Source organism: Tamandua tetradactyla, chromosome 7 (genome assembly GCF_023851605.1).
Source record: "Tamandua tetradactyla isolate mTamTet1 chromosome 7, mTamTet1.pri, whole genome shotgun sequence".
NCBI classification, from domain to species: Eukaryota; Metazoa; Chordata; class Mammalia; order Pilosa; family Myrmecophagidae; genus Tamandua; species Tamandua tetradactyla.
The window spans coordinates 168,377,514-168,393,328 of NC_135333.1; the positions used below are offsets into that span (position 1 = coordinate 168,377,514).

A 15,815-nucleotide genomic window follows, 5' to 3' on the forward strand; every position below is an offset into this window, starting at 1 on the left:
ATCGAAGATGCCCGTAACATTTAGAACAGAAGAGAAGAAATAGTACAGCGTTTGTGAGCAGAAAACCTGGACTTGAGTCCCTCCTTTGACATTTTTGTGGTCTAGAGAAATGTGCTTCATTTATGAGTCCCAGGTTCTGCACCTACACAAAGGGAATTAATACCTACTCCATTTCATCCTTTTTAAAATGCCCTTTTTCTTGCACTTTAGCAAGAAATTTTTTGTATCTCTTAAAATTAGATACAAACAAGGACTCGTAATTATAAATGCAATGACAGCTTTTACTCTTAGTGGCATATAAACTAATGCTGCATCTTAAACTGATGGCATCTTGGATTATTTAGTATATAATACTTCATAGGGCTGTCATACAGAAAGAATGAAAACACTTGATTCGTTATAAGCTCTATATGAATAGTCCATATGCTTCTTTGTGCTTCAGTTTCCTCATCCGTAAAATAGGGACGATAATAGTAACACCAACTGCATGGGATGGTTGTGAGAGTCAAGTGAGTTAAATACACATAAAGTGTTCAGGACAGTGTCTGGCCCATGATAGGAATCTTTTATTATTATTATTCCAAGACTTTATTCCTGATTTATGTGAAGACAAGTAGATCATTAATGTATTCCCCCAAACACTGAAAGTTCTGTGGGTGCCAATGTCACTCTGGAGTCTAACTTGCTGGTTCTGAGTCCTGGTTCTGCCACTTACAGGCTCTGGGAAATTTCTATGGTTTCATTCAGCTCCTCTTCTGCATCTGTAAAATGAAAAGTGTCTACTTTTCACCTACTTCAGAAAGTGCAGTGAGTATCATATATATCAATCCACAGAGAGAGCTTAGCATAGAGCTACGCTAAAGGGAGGCCGCAGTAAATTCTAGTTTTTTTCACGAAGCTATTCTGCTGTGAAGAAGCATCTAGTCCAGCTGCAGAGATGCTGGACCAGAAACATACCCGGCGGTTGGATTTACTCTGTGCTGCAGTCAGGACCCCTCACCCCACAGGGAACTATGAAACGCCTCGGAAAGGGGGTGTTGGGATGGGTTTTGCGTAGGAGTTGGAGGAACCGGGGTTTATTCTGGATTGGACGCTGTCAGCCAGCCAGAAAGTGAGGCAGTCTAGTGGGCACGAGTGAAAAGGCAGGGTTAGAGCTGTCTTTGTGGAAGAAGCAGCAATCACTCCTGTTAGCCAGGAGAGGGGGGTGTTTGGTCATTTTTGTGTTTTCACAGTGTCAGTTTTATCTCCGTTCAGGCATAATTATAGCATGGCCTTGTTTTTGTCTCACTCCATCACAGCTGCAAAAGTCCTCATCTGATGTTGGTATTCTGTGAAATTGCTTATGTCCCTTGAGGGGACTCCGTGGCCCAGCTGCAGCAATCATGCCAGCTACCAGCTGTCAGCTGGAGGGTGACCAACCAGCCCAGTGTGCCCACGACAGAGGGGCTTCCTGGGATACAGGACTTTCCGTCCTAAAGCCAAGACAATCACAGGCAGATACGGGCGCATTGGTTACCCTCGCCGTCGGAGCAGCTTTTTTCTTTCTCAGGCCCCACCCCTTTGATAACACGTCCTATGGCTACCTGATCTATGGTTTATTTTTTGGCTAATTTGTCTGCTTACAAGCATGTACTTTAGAGGCAGGCCAGTCCAGCTCTATGGATTAGTAGAGAAGCAAAGTTGAGCAAGTTACTTAACGTCTCTGAGCCTCAGTTTCCTATTCTCTAAAATGGGATGGCTACATACTTCATGTGAGGGTTTGATGAGATAATGGCATCTTCAACAGTGCTTTGGGCATTGCAGACGCTCCATTAGTGTCACTCCTTCCTTCCACCCTGTTCCAATATCGACTTTGTGCCCTGTAATGGAAAGGCTTGGATTAACAACTGTATCTCTGTAACCTTATTTTCATAGCTCTTCGCGTGGCTCCGAATGCCTGTAAACACTTCAAAATTTAGTTTAATGCTATCATTGTTCCTTTTTCTTCTTTTCAGTACCTCCACTTATTTCTTACACTTCCCTTTCCCCTTTTCCCACAGGAAACTTAGACCTGTAATTAATGGCAATAATAAACACTGCATTTGTAGAGTATTTCACAGCTTAGGAAATGCTGTTTACAAAAGAAAAACACCTTTGAGGGAAGTCTTATTACTCTGTTATTTACAGATTCAGAAACTGAGACTTGGAGAGGCACTGTGCCTACCCAAGGTCACATGACTAGTCAAGAAAAAGAATCAATTCTCTGGGTCTCTTTTCAGCTCTAAAACAACTTTCCCCAGGGACTCCAAGCCAGATACCAATCCATCCCCATTTCCCACATACCAGGGGTCCTGGATGGGACCTCTGGGACCAGATGCTGCTGCTATCAAAGCAAGCAATCATCATTTTTAATTTCCTGTTCTGTCCGCCAGGGTACACAGCTTTAATTTCACTTTAAATCCAGCCTGGCTCTTGCCAGACCCCTGAGAAAATCCCATTCAAGGTGGAACCACTGAAACCTGATTCAGAGCTGTCTGCCGGCTCTTCCCCCAAACATCAATTCAGGTTAGGTCCTGACAGCTCTGCTGAGCAAGGAACTGGACCATTCTCATTTCCCTCAACTCACCATCCTCACTTCCACTGCCCTAAGAAAGGATGCCACACAGACTCACACTTGTCGGCCTTTGGAATCCATTAAGTGCCAATGCATAAGCAGATATTACAAATAGGGTTTTGGTATTTAACTCAGAATAGTACCAGAATATTTCCCTCTCTGGAGTCCTTCCAAGGAAAAAGCATTTATAGTATGCAGATGTAGGGTGTGGGGTTGGAGGAGACCCAAGAATGCAAAATCAAAACCCTTGGGTCCTACTAGTTGGACACAGGATACCTTTTCAGGGTAACCCAAGCCAGTGGAATTTGTAGTAAAGGAAAAAAAGACTAGGGCATGGGGTCAGCAGAGCCAGGTCAGAATACCAGTTCCAGTGGTCACAGGGTAGGCTGTTGCGTTAAGAGCTTAGTCTCTGCTCGTCCATGCTGTCCTTCGTAAAAATAAAACAATAACGCCTGCCCTGCATTTCCCTTTAGGTTGTTCCTGAGCAAATGAACATAGAAACACTGCAAAACTAGAAATCACTAGACAAGCATGCTCTTAAGGTCACAGAGCAACATTCTAAAGTTTGTAATACATTTTTCAGACAGATTTACTATGCATTCCAATTCTCTGAGTTCTTTGTCTATGCTTCTGGTTCCTTTGATCTCCCTGCACAAGCTCAGAATAACCAAAGAACAGATCTGCATTTGTTTCATAAGTCACAGTTATTCAGGACAGTATGTGAAAGTTCAACTCAAAAAAAGATAGTCCAAGAAAGCTTAATTGACTGAAAGGAGGAGGAAAGCATTTTTTTTTTTTTTTTGGTCAAATCTGCTATTTAGTTTTCTGTTTATCTAGTCTGTAAAGAATTATGTTTTGGTTTAGGGAAGAAAAGAAAACAGAAAAATAAGAGAAGTTGAGAATTGGAAAGGAAAATTACACTGTACACCTAAAAATGATTTAAAAGAGATTAGATATATAAAGCTAGTTAATAATAAAAAGGGTCAGGTGGAGGTTTGTGAATTTCAGCATGAAGAGATAAAATTATCAAAGTACTGTGCCAAGTATTTCTATATCCTACTAAGCAAAGATAAATTGGCTTATCACCACACAAGTCATCTTTGACTAGGGCGCTGTCCAGGGAAAAAGAAATTCTTAGGAAATATGACTCACCTGTTCCTTAGCACATTTTAATAAAATTTCTCACACACAGAGCTGAGGAGCATATTGAGCACGAGTTTATAAAAAATCCACAAACGGCTGAGACTAGGAAGGCTTAGAAATATTTTTCTCAATATATGTAATTCCCTAATCAGCCCTGTTTCTGTCCACATCCATGTTGTTTCTAGCAGAATCTTTCCGTTGTAAGACTCACCATTTCAGCAGTGATTTATAGACGTGCCTGTATGTGAACAGGTGATGGGCTGGACATGTGCACACATAGTGAACACATGGCATGAAATACTTCTAGAACATAAGCACCCTGCATATAATGGAATTTGGATTTGGCAGTTGAATCTTGGACTCATTCCAGAAGATTTAGTTCAGGGAATACCAGATGCCCTCTTGACTGTGTGGAGCTCCACTTTCAAGGCAGAGCACAAGGGTTGGGGGTGGGGCACATTCATAATGCAAAGAACACTGCAGGTCAGAAATGGGAATGTTCCTAAGTGACCACAAGAAGGCCCCATGTTCAGAACCACATTACATGTTTAGGTTGCAGTTTTAGTCCTCAAAACAGTATGACTGAAAAGACTCATTACCAAAAGACCAAGATGTTAATTTTAGAAGACCCAGTGTGCCACTCCCCTGCAGAATCTCAACATCACGTGCAAAAACTAGGAGAACCATCTTCCTCAATACTCTAGAAAGGTCTACAGTAACTGAGTGTGTGCCAAATCAAGAAAATGCAGCTGTAAAAACTGGTAGGCAAAGTCATAGAGCCTTACTGACCCCTCAACCACCGAGCACAGTGTGAAGCCAACAGGCACAACAATTGTGGGTCCCTGGCCCATTATGCAGCACCTATATGTCAGTGCCAACCTCTCAGGTGGAAGCCAGAGAAGCTGAACCAGGAAATTCCTCTGTGGCTCATTTTCCCAGCGCTTACCCTGCAGGCAGAAACAGCTTGCAGACAACTAAAGCAGCATAAAAAACAATTAAGTCTAAGCAGCCTGGGGCAAAGGATGACTTACTATGTCATACAATAGAGCACCCAAGAGGAGGAAACAGTCTATTTCAGAGGGAGTAGAAGGAGCATTTGAATTTCTGTAAACAGGAGAATTCCTAAGGCCAGAAGAAAGCAAAAGCCCAGGAAAAGACTCAAATTTAGAAATGGTGGGGAGGACCCTGTACTTGACCTTCACCTCAAACTGAGCTCCTTCACAGGAGGTCCACACACTGCAGAACACCAGCCAAAGAAGAGCCAATCTTCAAAGACTGTGAAAGCGTTTTTTGTTTGGTTTATTTCTGTTAACTCTGGGTATTAAAGGAAATCTCTCATATCACTAGGTAGAACCAAACTTAAGGAACATACATCTCAGGAACTAAATGCCAGAGTTAACCCTTTAGAATCTTAGAGTACAAAATGTGCAACAAAAGACTTCCAGATAAACACAGAAAAAAGAAATGATGGCCCATTGAAAAGAACAAGCTAAAAATCCAGCAATCATCAAGAAAGAAGAGGAGTCTTTGGACACACAAGATAAGAATGTTAAAAAAAAAAAAAAGATCCTCAGTATGCTAAAGGAGATAAAGAAATCACAAAGAACTAAAGGATATCAAGAAAACGTTGAATTAATAATGTGAGAATCTTAGTAAAAAGATAGAAATTTGTAAAAGGAAACAAACAGAACTACTAGAGTTCCCTAGAAGGTTACAACAGCAGACTGGATCTGGAAGAAGAAATAATCAGTGAACCTGAAGACAAGATATTGAAATGATTCAGGCTGAGAAGCAGAAAGAAAAAAGGGTGAAAAAAAAAAAGTGAACAGAACTGAAAGACCTGTGGGATACCATCAAGCATGCCAGTATATGCATTATGGGAGTCCCAAAAGGATAAGAAAGAACAATAGGGGCAGAAGAAATATTCAAAGAAATAATGGAAGAAAATTTCTCAAATTTAATGAAAGACATGAATATACATATTCAAGGATCCTAAACGAATTTCAAACAGGATAAATTCAAATTGAACCAGACCCATACACACAGTAGTCAGACTGTCAAATGCCAAAGTCAAGGAGAGAATTATGAAAGCTGTAAGAGAAAAGCAATGTGTTACATTAAAGGAGCCCCAATTAGATTAAGTGCTGATTTCTCTTCAGAAACCATAAAGGCAAGAAGGCAGTGGGATGAAATATTTAAAGTGCTGAAAAAATCAATTATCCATCAAAAATTTTATATCCAATGATAATTTCTCTTTTAAAATAAGGAAGAGATTAAGATTTACCAGATAAACAACAGCTGAAGGAGTTCGTCACCACTAAATCTCCCCACAGGCAATGCTAAAGGAAATTCTTCAGACTAAAGGAAAGGACACCAGACAGCGGATCAAAGCAGGATAAAGAAATAAAGACCTCCAGTAAAGATAACTGTGCTGGTTTGAAAGGATTTATGTACCCTAGAAAAGCCATGTTTTAAGCCTAATCAATCTTGGGAGAGCAACACTTTCTTCTAATTCCTATTCAGTACTATAGGTTGGAAACTTGATTAGGTCATCTCCACAGAGATGTGACTCAATCAATTGTGTGTATTAAACTTGATTAGATGGAAATGTGACTCCACCCATTCTACATGAGTCTTGATTAGTTTACTGGAATCCTATAAAAAAGGAGACATTTTGGAGAGAATGCCTTTGGAGAATGACAAGAAAGCAGAACCATGAGGCCAAGAGAACCACAGAGTCCACCAGCCTTTGGAGATGAAGGAGAATGCCCCTGGGGGATCTTCATGAAGCAAGAGGCCTGGAGAGGAGGCTAGCAGATGACACCGTGTTCGCCATGTGCCCTTCCACTTGAGAGAGAAACCCTGAACTTCATCGGCCTTCTTGAATCAAAGTATCTTTTCCTGGATGCCTTAGATTGGACATTTCTATAGACTTGCTTTAATTGGGACATTTTCATGGCCTTAGAACTGTAGACTTGTAACTTATTAAATTTTCCTTTTTAAAAAGCCATTCTATTCCTGGTATATTGCATTCTGGCAGCTAGCAAACTAGAAAAGTAACCATATAGGTAATAATACATGCCAGCAATACTGTATTGTATTTTTTGGTAACTCCACATTTTACTTCCTACTAAAGTAAAGTGCTAAAATGCAAATGATTAAAGAGTTATAATAATCTATTATTTGGGGCATATGATTACAAAATATCATTTCAGCAAGTACAAAAAAGGTAGAGGAGGAAAGGGTACAGGAAGAGTACATATGTATGCTATTGAAATTAAGTTGGTGACAAACCAAACATAAGAGCTTTAGATTTAGGATGCCAAATGCAAGCTACATGGTGACCACAAAGAAAATATATTTAAAAATATACACAAAAAGTAATGATAATGGACTCAAAATGCTGCAATACAAAAAAAACATATAAATATGAAGTAGGCATTAACAGAAGAATTGAGGGACAAAAAGAAAGGCATAAGAATCACAAAGACCAAATATCAAAAGGCAGAAGAAAGTCCTGCTAATCAGTAGTTACTTTAAATGTAAATGGGTTAAATTTGCCAGTCAAAAGGCACAGATTGGCAGAATGGATTAAAAAAGCATGACCTAGGGCAGGCCATGGTGGCTCACTGGCAGAGTTCTTGCCTGCCATGCTGGAAACCTGGATTCAATTGCTGTTGCCTGCCCATGTTAAAAAAAAAACAACACCATGCCCCAACTATATGCTGTCTGAAAGAGACTCACTTTAAATTCAAAGATAAAAGTAGATTGAAAGTGAAAGGATGGAAAATATATATACCATGTGCATAGGAACCAAAAGAGAGCTGATGTAGCTTTACCAGTATCAAGAAAAAAATAGAATTTAAATACAAATCTGTTATAAGAGACAAAGGACACTATATATTAATAAAAGAAGCAATCCACCAAGAAGAAATAACAATCATAAATATGTATGCCTGTAACTATGGTATGCCAAAATACATGAGGCAAACAGTAGCAAAACTAAATAAAGAAATAGACATCTCTACAATAACAGTTGGAGACTTCAATATACCACACTTATTAATAGATAGAACATCCAGACAGGTGATCAGTAAGGAAACAAAGAACTTGAAAAACATGATAAATGAACTAGACCTAACCAACCACAAAACAGCAGGATATATATTTTTCTCAAGTGCTCATAGATCATTCTCCAGAATACACCACATGTTGAGTTACAAAATAAGAGTCTTGATACATTTTAAAAGGAATCCATCTAATGAAAAGTTACCACCCATGATTGAATGGGTCACATTTCCATGGAAACCATAAAAAAGATCCCACCCAGCAATCCTGAATGAGGATTAAAGGACATGACTTTTCTGAGTTACAAAATAACTTCAAACCAGCACAGACCATACTGGAATAAAGCTGGAAATCAATACAGGCAAAGAACTGGAAAATGCACAAATATATGTAAGTTAAAAACATACTCTCATACAATCACAGGGTCAAAGAAGAAATTGCAAGAGAAATCAGGAAATATCTCAAAGCAAATGAAAATGAGAACACAACATATCAAAACATATGGGATTCAGGGAGGTGTGGTGGCTCAGTGGCAGAATTCTCACCTGCCATGCTGAAGACCCAGGTTCAATTCCAAGAGCCTGCCCATGCCAAAAAAACAAACAAATAAAAACTTATGGGATTCAGCTAAGGCAGTACTGAAAAGGAAATTTATAGCCCTAAACACCTACATTAAAAAGAAGACCTAAAATCAAAGACCTAACTCCACTTGGAGGAACTAGAACAGCAAACTTATTCTAAAGCAAGTAGAAGGAAAGAAACAACAAAGATTAGAGCAGAAATAAATGAAACTGAGAATTATAAAACAGCGAATTAACAAAGCCAAAAGTTGGTTCTTTGAGAAGATTAATAAAATTGACAAACCCTTAGCTGGACTGACAAAGGTAAAAAAAGAGATGCAAATAAATAAAATAAAAAAAGAGAGGGGGGACATTACTACTGACCCCACAGAAATGAAAAGGATAATAAGAGTATTCTATGAACTGTGTGCCAACAAATTAGACAACTTACAATGAATGGACAAATTTCTAGAAATGGAGGAACAAACCACACTGATTCTAGAAGAAATAGAAGAACTCAGTAGCCCAATTACAAGTAAAGAGATTGAATCAGTCATCAAAAACTTCCAAAGAAGAAAAGCCAAGGATAAGATGGCTCCACAGGTGAATTCTACCACTCATTCCAAGAAGAATTAATATCAATCCTGCTCAAATTCTTCCAAAAATTTGAGGAGGAGGGAACACCACCTAACTCATTCCATGAGGCCAACATCACCCTAAAACCAAATCCAGATAAAGATACTACATGAAAAGGAAACTACAAACTCATTTTCTCTAATGAATATAAATGTAAAACTCCTCAACAAAATAATTACAAATCGAATTCAACAGCACACTAAAATAATTATACACCAAGATCAAGTGGGTTTTATTCCAGGCATGCCAGGGTAGTTCAACACAAAAAAAATCAATTAGTGTAATATACCACATTAACAAATCAAGACAGAAAAACCACATGATCATTTTGATTGACAGAAAAAGCATTTGAAAAAAATCTGGCTTTTTTATTAAGAAAATCCTTTCTTGATAAAAACACTTCAAAACATCAGAATAAAAGCAAACTTCTTTAGCATGAGAAAGGGCATATATGAAAATCCCACAGCTAAAATTGTACTTCCAGGTAAAAGATGAAAACGTTCCCTTTAAGACTGGGAACAAGTCAAGGATGCCCATTGTCACCACTCTTATTCAACATTGTGCTAGAAGTTCTAGCTAGAGCAGTTCGGCAGGGTAATAAAAAAAGGCATCTAACTGGAAAAGAATGAAAACTTTCACTATTGACAGATGACATGATCCTATATAGAGAACATTCCTGAAAAAATCTACAACAAAGCTACTAAAGCTAATAAACACATCCAGCAAATGAGGTAGGATACAAGATCAACCCACAAAAATCAGTGCTGTCTCCATACACTAGGAATGAGTAATTGGAGGGGAAAATCAAGAAAAAAATACATTTATAAGAGCAACAAGAAGAATAAAATACCTGGGAATAAATTTAACTGAGGATGTAAAGGGCTTGTATACAGAAAACTATAAAACATTGCTAAAAGAAATCAAAGAAAACCTAAATAAATGGAAGAACTCATGTTCATGGATTGGAAGACTTCATATTGTTAAGATGTCCAGTCTACCCAAATTGATTTACAGATTCAATGTATAACCACTCAAAATTCCAACAGTCTAATTTGCATAAATGGAAATATCGATTATCAAATTTATTTAGAAGAGTAAGGGGCTCCAAATAGCCAAAAAAAAATCTTGAAAAAGAATGATGTTGGAGGACTCATACTTCCTTACTTTAAAGCATATTACAAAGCTATAGTGGTCAAAACAGCATGGTACTGGCATAAAGATGGATAAATTTATAACCAATGGAATTAAACTGAGAGCTCGGAAATGGAGCCTCAATGTTATATGGCAAGGCTGCCAAGTCCATTCATCTGGGACAGAGCAGTCTCTTCAACAAATGATGCTGGGAGAACTCAATATCCATATGCAAAAAAAATGAGAGTGGACTCCTATCTCACACTTTATACAAAAATTAACTCAAAAATGGATCAAAGACCTAAGTAGAAAAACCAGGACCATAAAACTCCTAGAAGAAAATATAGGGAAACATCATCAAGATCTTGTGGTAGGCAATGGTTTCTTAGACTTTACACCCAAAGCACAAAAAAGCAATGAAAGAAAATATAGATAAATGGGACCTCCTCAAAATTAAGAACTTTTGTGCTTCAAAGGACTTTGTCAAGAAAAAGAAAAGGCCACTGACTCAATGGAAAAAAATAGTTGGAAACCACATCTCTGATAAGGGCTTAATATCTGGAATATATAAAGAAATCCTACAACTCAATAACAGAAAGACAAGCAACCCAATTTTAAAATGAGCAAAACACTTGAATAGACAATTTTCCAAAGAGGAAATACAAATGGACCAAAAACACATGAAAAGATGCTCAACATCAGGGTACACAGGTAGTTCAATGGTTAAAATGCCCGCCTTCCATGCAGGAGACCTGGGTTCGATTCCCAGACCATGCACCACCACCACCCCCAAAAAAAGATGCTCAACATCACTAGCTATTAATGAAATAAAAATCAAAACTTCAAGGTATCATTTCACACCTACTAGAATTCATCATTATTAAACAAACAGAAAATTACAAGTGTGGACAGGAGGTAGAGAAATAGGAAAACTCGTTCACTGCTGGTGAGAATGCAAAGTGGTATATGCATTGTGGAAGACAGTCTGGCGGTTCCTCAGGAAGCTAAGTATAGAATCACCATCTTGATCCAGCAATCCCACTACTAGGTATATACCCAAAATAACTGAAACTAGGGACTCTAACAGACATTTGTACACCAATGTTCATAGCAGCATTATTCACAATTGTCAAAAGATGAAAGCAACCCAACTGTCTATCAAATGATGAACAGATATATAAAATGTGTTATATACATTTGATGGAATATTATTAGGCTATTAAGAAATAATGATAGTGACTAAATGTAGGAATTAAAGAGGAAGAACAAAGAAATGTCAATAGTGCAGGGTTTTGAAAATAGATGGTCATTCATATTTTAAAACTTCAACTTCTGTGTGAGACTAAAGCAAAAAATGTTTATTTGGTACAAAATTTATATTTTGACTAGTGCATTTCCTAATACAACTTATATGGACAGGTATTGAACACCATAAGTACATGGAACCTTGAATAGGGCATGAGATTTTGTACGTTTACCCCATGTGATGCCCTGATAAATCCCCAAGTAATCTGAACAGTGAATAAAGAAGTATTTGTAAGGTCCCCTTGGGGGAATGGTGAGAAAGGGGGAAATTCAACTTCCCCATTTGGAGAATTCCTGATATTCTCTCAAGCAATGGGGACAACGAAATTAATAGGTTAACCCCTCAGTCATGGAGTTTGTTCATATGAAACATCCCCTCAAAGGACAGACTAAGCCTACTTAAAATTAGGCCTAAGAGTCACCCCCAAAGAACCTCTTTTGTTGCTCAGATGTGGCCTCTCTCAACCAACATGGCAAGCAAACTTACTGTCCTCCCCCTCTCTACGTGGGACATGACTCCCAGGGGTATAAACTTCCCTGGCAACATGGGACAGAAATCCTAGAATGAGCTGGGACACGGCATCAAGGGATTGAGAAAATCTTATTGACCAAAAGGGGGAAGAGAGAAATGAGACAAAATAAAGTGTCAGAGGCTGAGAGATTTCAGAGTTGAAAGGTTATCCTGGAGGTTATTATATAAATATCCCCTTTTTAGTTTAAGGTGTATTAATGAGGCTAGGGAGCAATGTATGAAACTGTAGAGCTGTGTTCCAGTAGCCATGTTTCTTGAAGATGAATGTATAATGATATAGCTTTCACAATGTGACTATGTGATTGTGAAAACCTTGTGTCTGATGCTCCTTTTATCTACAGTATGGACAAATAAGTAAAAAAAATTATTAAAAATAAATAAATAATGGGGGAACAAATGCTAAAACAAATTGAGTAGATTGAAATACTAGTGATCAATGAAAGGGAGCGGTAAGGGGTGTAGAAAAAAATAGGAGGAACAAAGGTTAAAATGTATTGGGTGGGTAGAAATGCTGGTGGTCAATGAGAGGGAGGGGTGGGGGGTGTGGTATGTATGAGTTTTTTTCCTTTTTCTTTCTTTTTTTTTTTTTTTGCATAGGCAGGCACTGGGTATCAAACTGGGTCTCTCACATGGCAGGTGAGAACTCGGCCTGCTGAGCCACGGTGGCCCACCCTTTCCTTTTTCTTTTTATTTCTTTTCCTGGAGTGATGCGTGTGTTCTGAAGAACGATCATGGTGAAGAATACTCTACTATGTGATGATATTGTGAGCCACTGATTGTGCACCATGTATGGAATGTGTGTATGTTAAGAATGTGTTGTATGATGTCTATCAATAAAATACATTTTTAAAAAAATGAATGAAGTCCTAATGCATGTGACAACATGTGAACCTTAAAAACATTAGGTTGAGCTCTCTCTCGGCCGGACCGCCGCGCGGCGCACGCGCCCCGCAGCAGCCGAGCCGCCCGACCTCCCTACCCCCTCTCTCTCTCCGCCGGACCGCCGCGCGGCGCACACGCCCCGCAGCAGCCGAGCCGCCCGACCTCCCTACCCCCTCTCTCTCTCCGCCGGACCGCCGCGCGGCGCACGCGCCCCGCAGCAGCCGAGCCGCCCGACCTCCCTACCCCCTCTCTCTCTCCGCCGGACCGCCGCGCGGCGCACGCGCCCCGCAGCAGCCGAGCCGCCCGACCTCCCTACCCCCTCTCTCTCTCCGCCGGACCGCCGCGCGGCGCACGCGCCCCGCAGCAGCCGAGCCGCCCGACCTCCCTACCCCCTCTCTACCCCCCTCCTCCCCCTCCTGCTCCGGCTGCTCTCCAACCAACACGGTGCCCTCTTCCCCCGCCTTCACCGTGCTCCTCCGCCACCAGCCTCGACAGCCTTGCCGCCCTCACCTTTCCTCCTCCAGAACAACTACTGGGGGAGTGGAGATAATACAGAGCAGCTCCCGGAGCCACGAGGGAAATCAAAGGGACAGCGTACCCCATCCTGGAACGGCTGACTATCTGGGAGAACCAGCTCCGGTGAGATCACCAAGGGGCACGGGCTTTCCTGGGTGGGACAGCAAGCGACCGGAGTCCCTCCCTTCCACCTTCCCAGGCCAGCTGGTAGAATTGGACAGGCGGTCCCCTTAGGCCGCGGCGGCTGGTGCCCCCACCACACGAGGCCCCCCGGAACAACTGAGATAGTTGGGTCGGAAATCCCCAGACTGCGGAGAACAGTGACCGGGGGATCCCTTCCAAACACGTGACTCCCCCGTCGGCTGGGAGCAGTGCACTCTCCCGGGCTGCGACAGCTGGCGCCCTCCCACCACGCTTGGTGCCCCGGGCCGACTAGCTAATTTGGCCGGACGCTCTCCTGTGCTGCGACAGCCGGCGACCCTCCCCGCGTTTGGAACCCCGGGCCGGCTGGCATTCTTCCAAGACGCTTCGGTTGCCGAACCTCCCCTACGGCGAGAGTTTTCCAGAGTTGAGGGACCCACAGCAACTTTCGCTGGTGGAACCCACAGACAGGCGTGTGCCACGTGTGCCACCTACTGGGCAGGATAGGAAGAACAGAACCCAGAGACTGCGCAGAAAAATCTTTCAACCTGTGGGGTCGAACACCCGGGGAAATCTAACTAAATGCCCAGACGCCAGCAGAAGATAACGGATCACGCTCAGAAAATTGAACATATGGCCCAGTCAAACGAAGAAACCAATAGTTCAAATGAGATACAGGAGCTGAAACAACTAATGCTGAATATACGAACAGAAATGGAAAACCTCTTCAAAAACGAAATCGATAAATTGAGGGAGGACATGAAGAAGACATGGGCTGAACATAAAGAAGAAATAGAAAAACTGAAAAAACAAATCACAGAACTTATGGAAGTGAAAGATAAAGTAGAAAAGATGGAAAAAACAATGGATACCTACAATGACAGATTTAAAGAAACAGAAGATAGAATTAGTGATTTGGAGGATGAAACATCTGAACTCCAAAAAGAAACAGAAACTATCCGGAAAAGAATGGAAAAATTTGAACAAGGTATCAGGGAACTCAAGGACAATGTGAACCGTACAAATATACGTGTAGTGGGTATCCCAGAAGGAGAAGAGAAGGGAAAAGGAGGAGAAAAACTAATGGAAGAAATTATCACTGAAAATTTCCCAACTCTTATGAAAGACCTAAAATTACAGATCCAAGAAGTGCAGCGCACCCCAAAGAGATTAGACACAAATAGGCGTTCCCCAAGACACTTACTAGTTAGAATGTCAGAGGTCAAAGAGAAAGAGAGGATCTTGAAGGCAGCGAGAGAAAAACAATCCGTCACATACAAGGGAAACCCAATAAGACTATGTGTAGATTTCTCAGCAGAAACCATGGAAGCTAGAAGACAGTGGGATGATATATTTAAGTTACTAAAAGAGAAAAACTGCCAGCCAAGACTCCTATATCCAGCAAAATTGTCCTTCAAAAATGAGGGAGAATTTAAAACATTCTCAGACAAAAAGTCACTAAGAGAATTTGTGACCAAGAGACCAGCTTTGCAAGAAATACTAAAGGAAGCACTAGAGTCAGATACAAAAAGACAGAAGAGAGAGACATGGAGAAAAGTGTAGAAAGAAGGAAAGACAGATATGATATATATAATACAAAAGGCAAAATGGTAGAGGAAAATATTATCCAAACAGTAATAACTCTAAATGTCAATGGACTGAATTCCCCAATTAAAAGACATAGACTGGCAGAATGGATTAAAAAACAGGATCCTTCTATATGCTGTCTACAGGAAACACATCTTAGACCCAAAGATAAATATAGGTTGAAAGTGAAAGGTTGGGAAAAGATATTTCATGCAAACAACAACCAGAAAAGAGCAGGAGTGGCTATACTAATATCCAACAAATTAGACTTCAGATGTAAAACAGTTAAAAGAGACAAAGAAGGACACTATATACTAATAAAAGGAACAATTAAACAAGAAGACATAACAATCATAAATATTTACGCACCGAACCAGAATGCCCCAAAATACGTGAGGAATACACTACAAACACTGAAAAGGGAAATAGACACATATACCATAATAGTTGGAGACTTCAATTCACCACTCTCATCAATGGACAGAACATCTACACAGAGGATCAATAAAGAAATAGAGAACCTGAATATTACTATAAATGAACTTGACTTAACAGACATTTATAGGACATTACATCCCACAACAGCAGGATACACCTTTTTTTCAAGTGCTCATGGATCATTCTCAAAGATAGACCATATGCTGGGTCACAAAGCAAGTCTTAACAAATTTAAAAAGATTGAAATCATACACAACACTTTCTCGGATCATAAAGGAATGAA

At 40.3% G+C, this 15,815-nt stretch overlaps 1 long non-coding RNA gene across 2 annotated transcripts in view; it reads right to left on the bottom strand.

Moving 5' to 3' along the window:
- Nucleotides 1-495: 495 nt before the first annotated feature.
- LOC143642840 (uncharacterized) overlaps nucleotides 496-15,815 on the bottom strand; it is a 95,824-nt gene continuing 80,504 nt past the window's right edge. For both annotated transcript variants that reach the window (XR_013155942.1, XR_013155941.1), the window contains 2 exons: nucleotides 1,747-1,859; nucleotides 496-761 (listed from right to left, as the gene is read on the bottom strand). This is a non-coding gene — a long non-coding RNA (uncharacterized LOC143642840). The remainder of the gene's footprint in view (nucleotides 762-1,746; nucleotides 1,860-15,815) is intronic.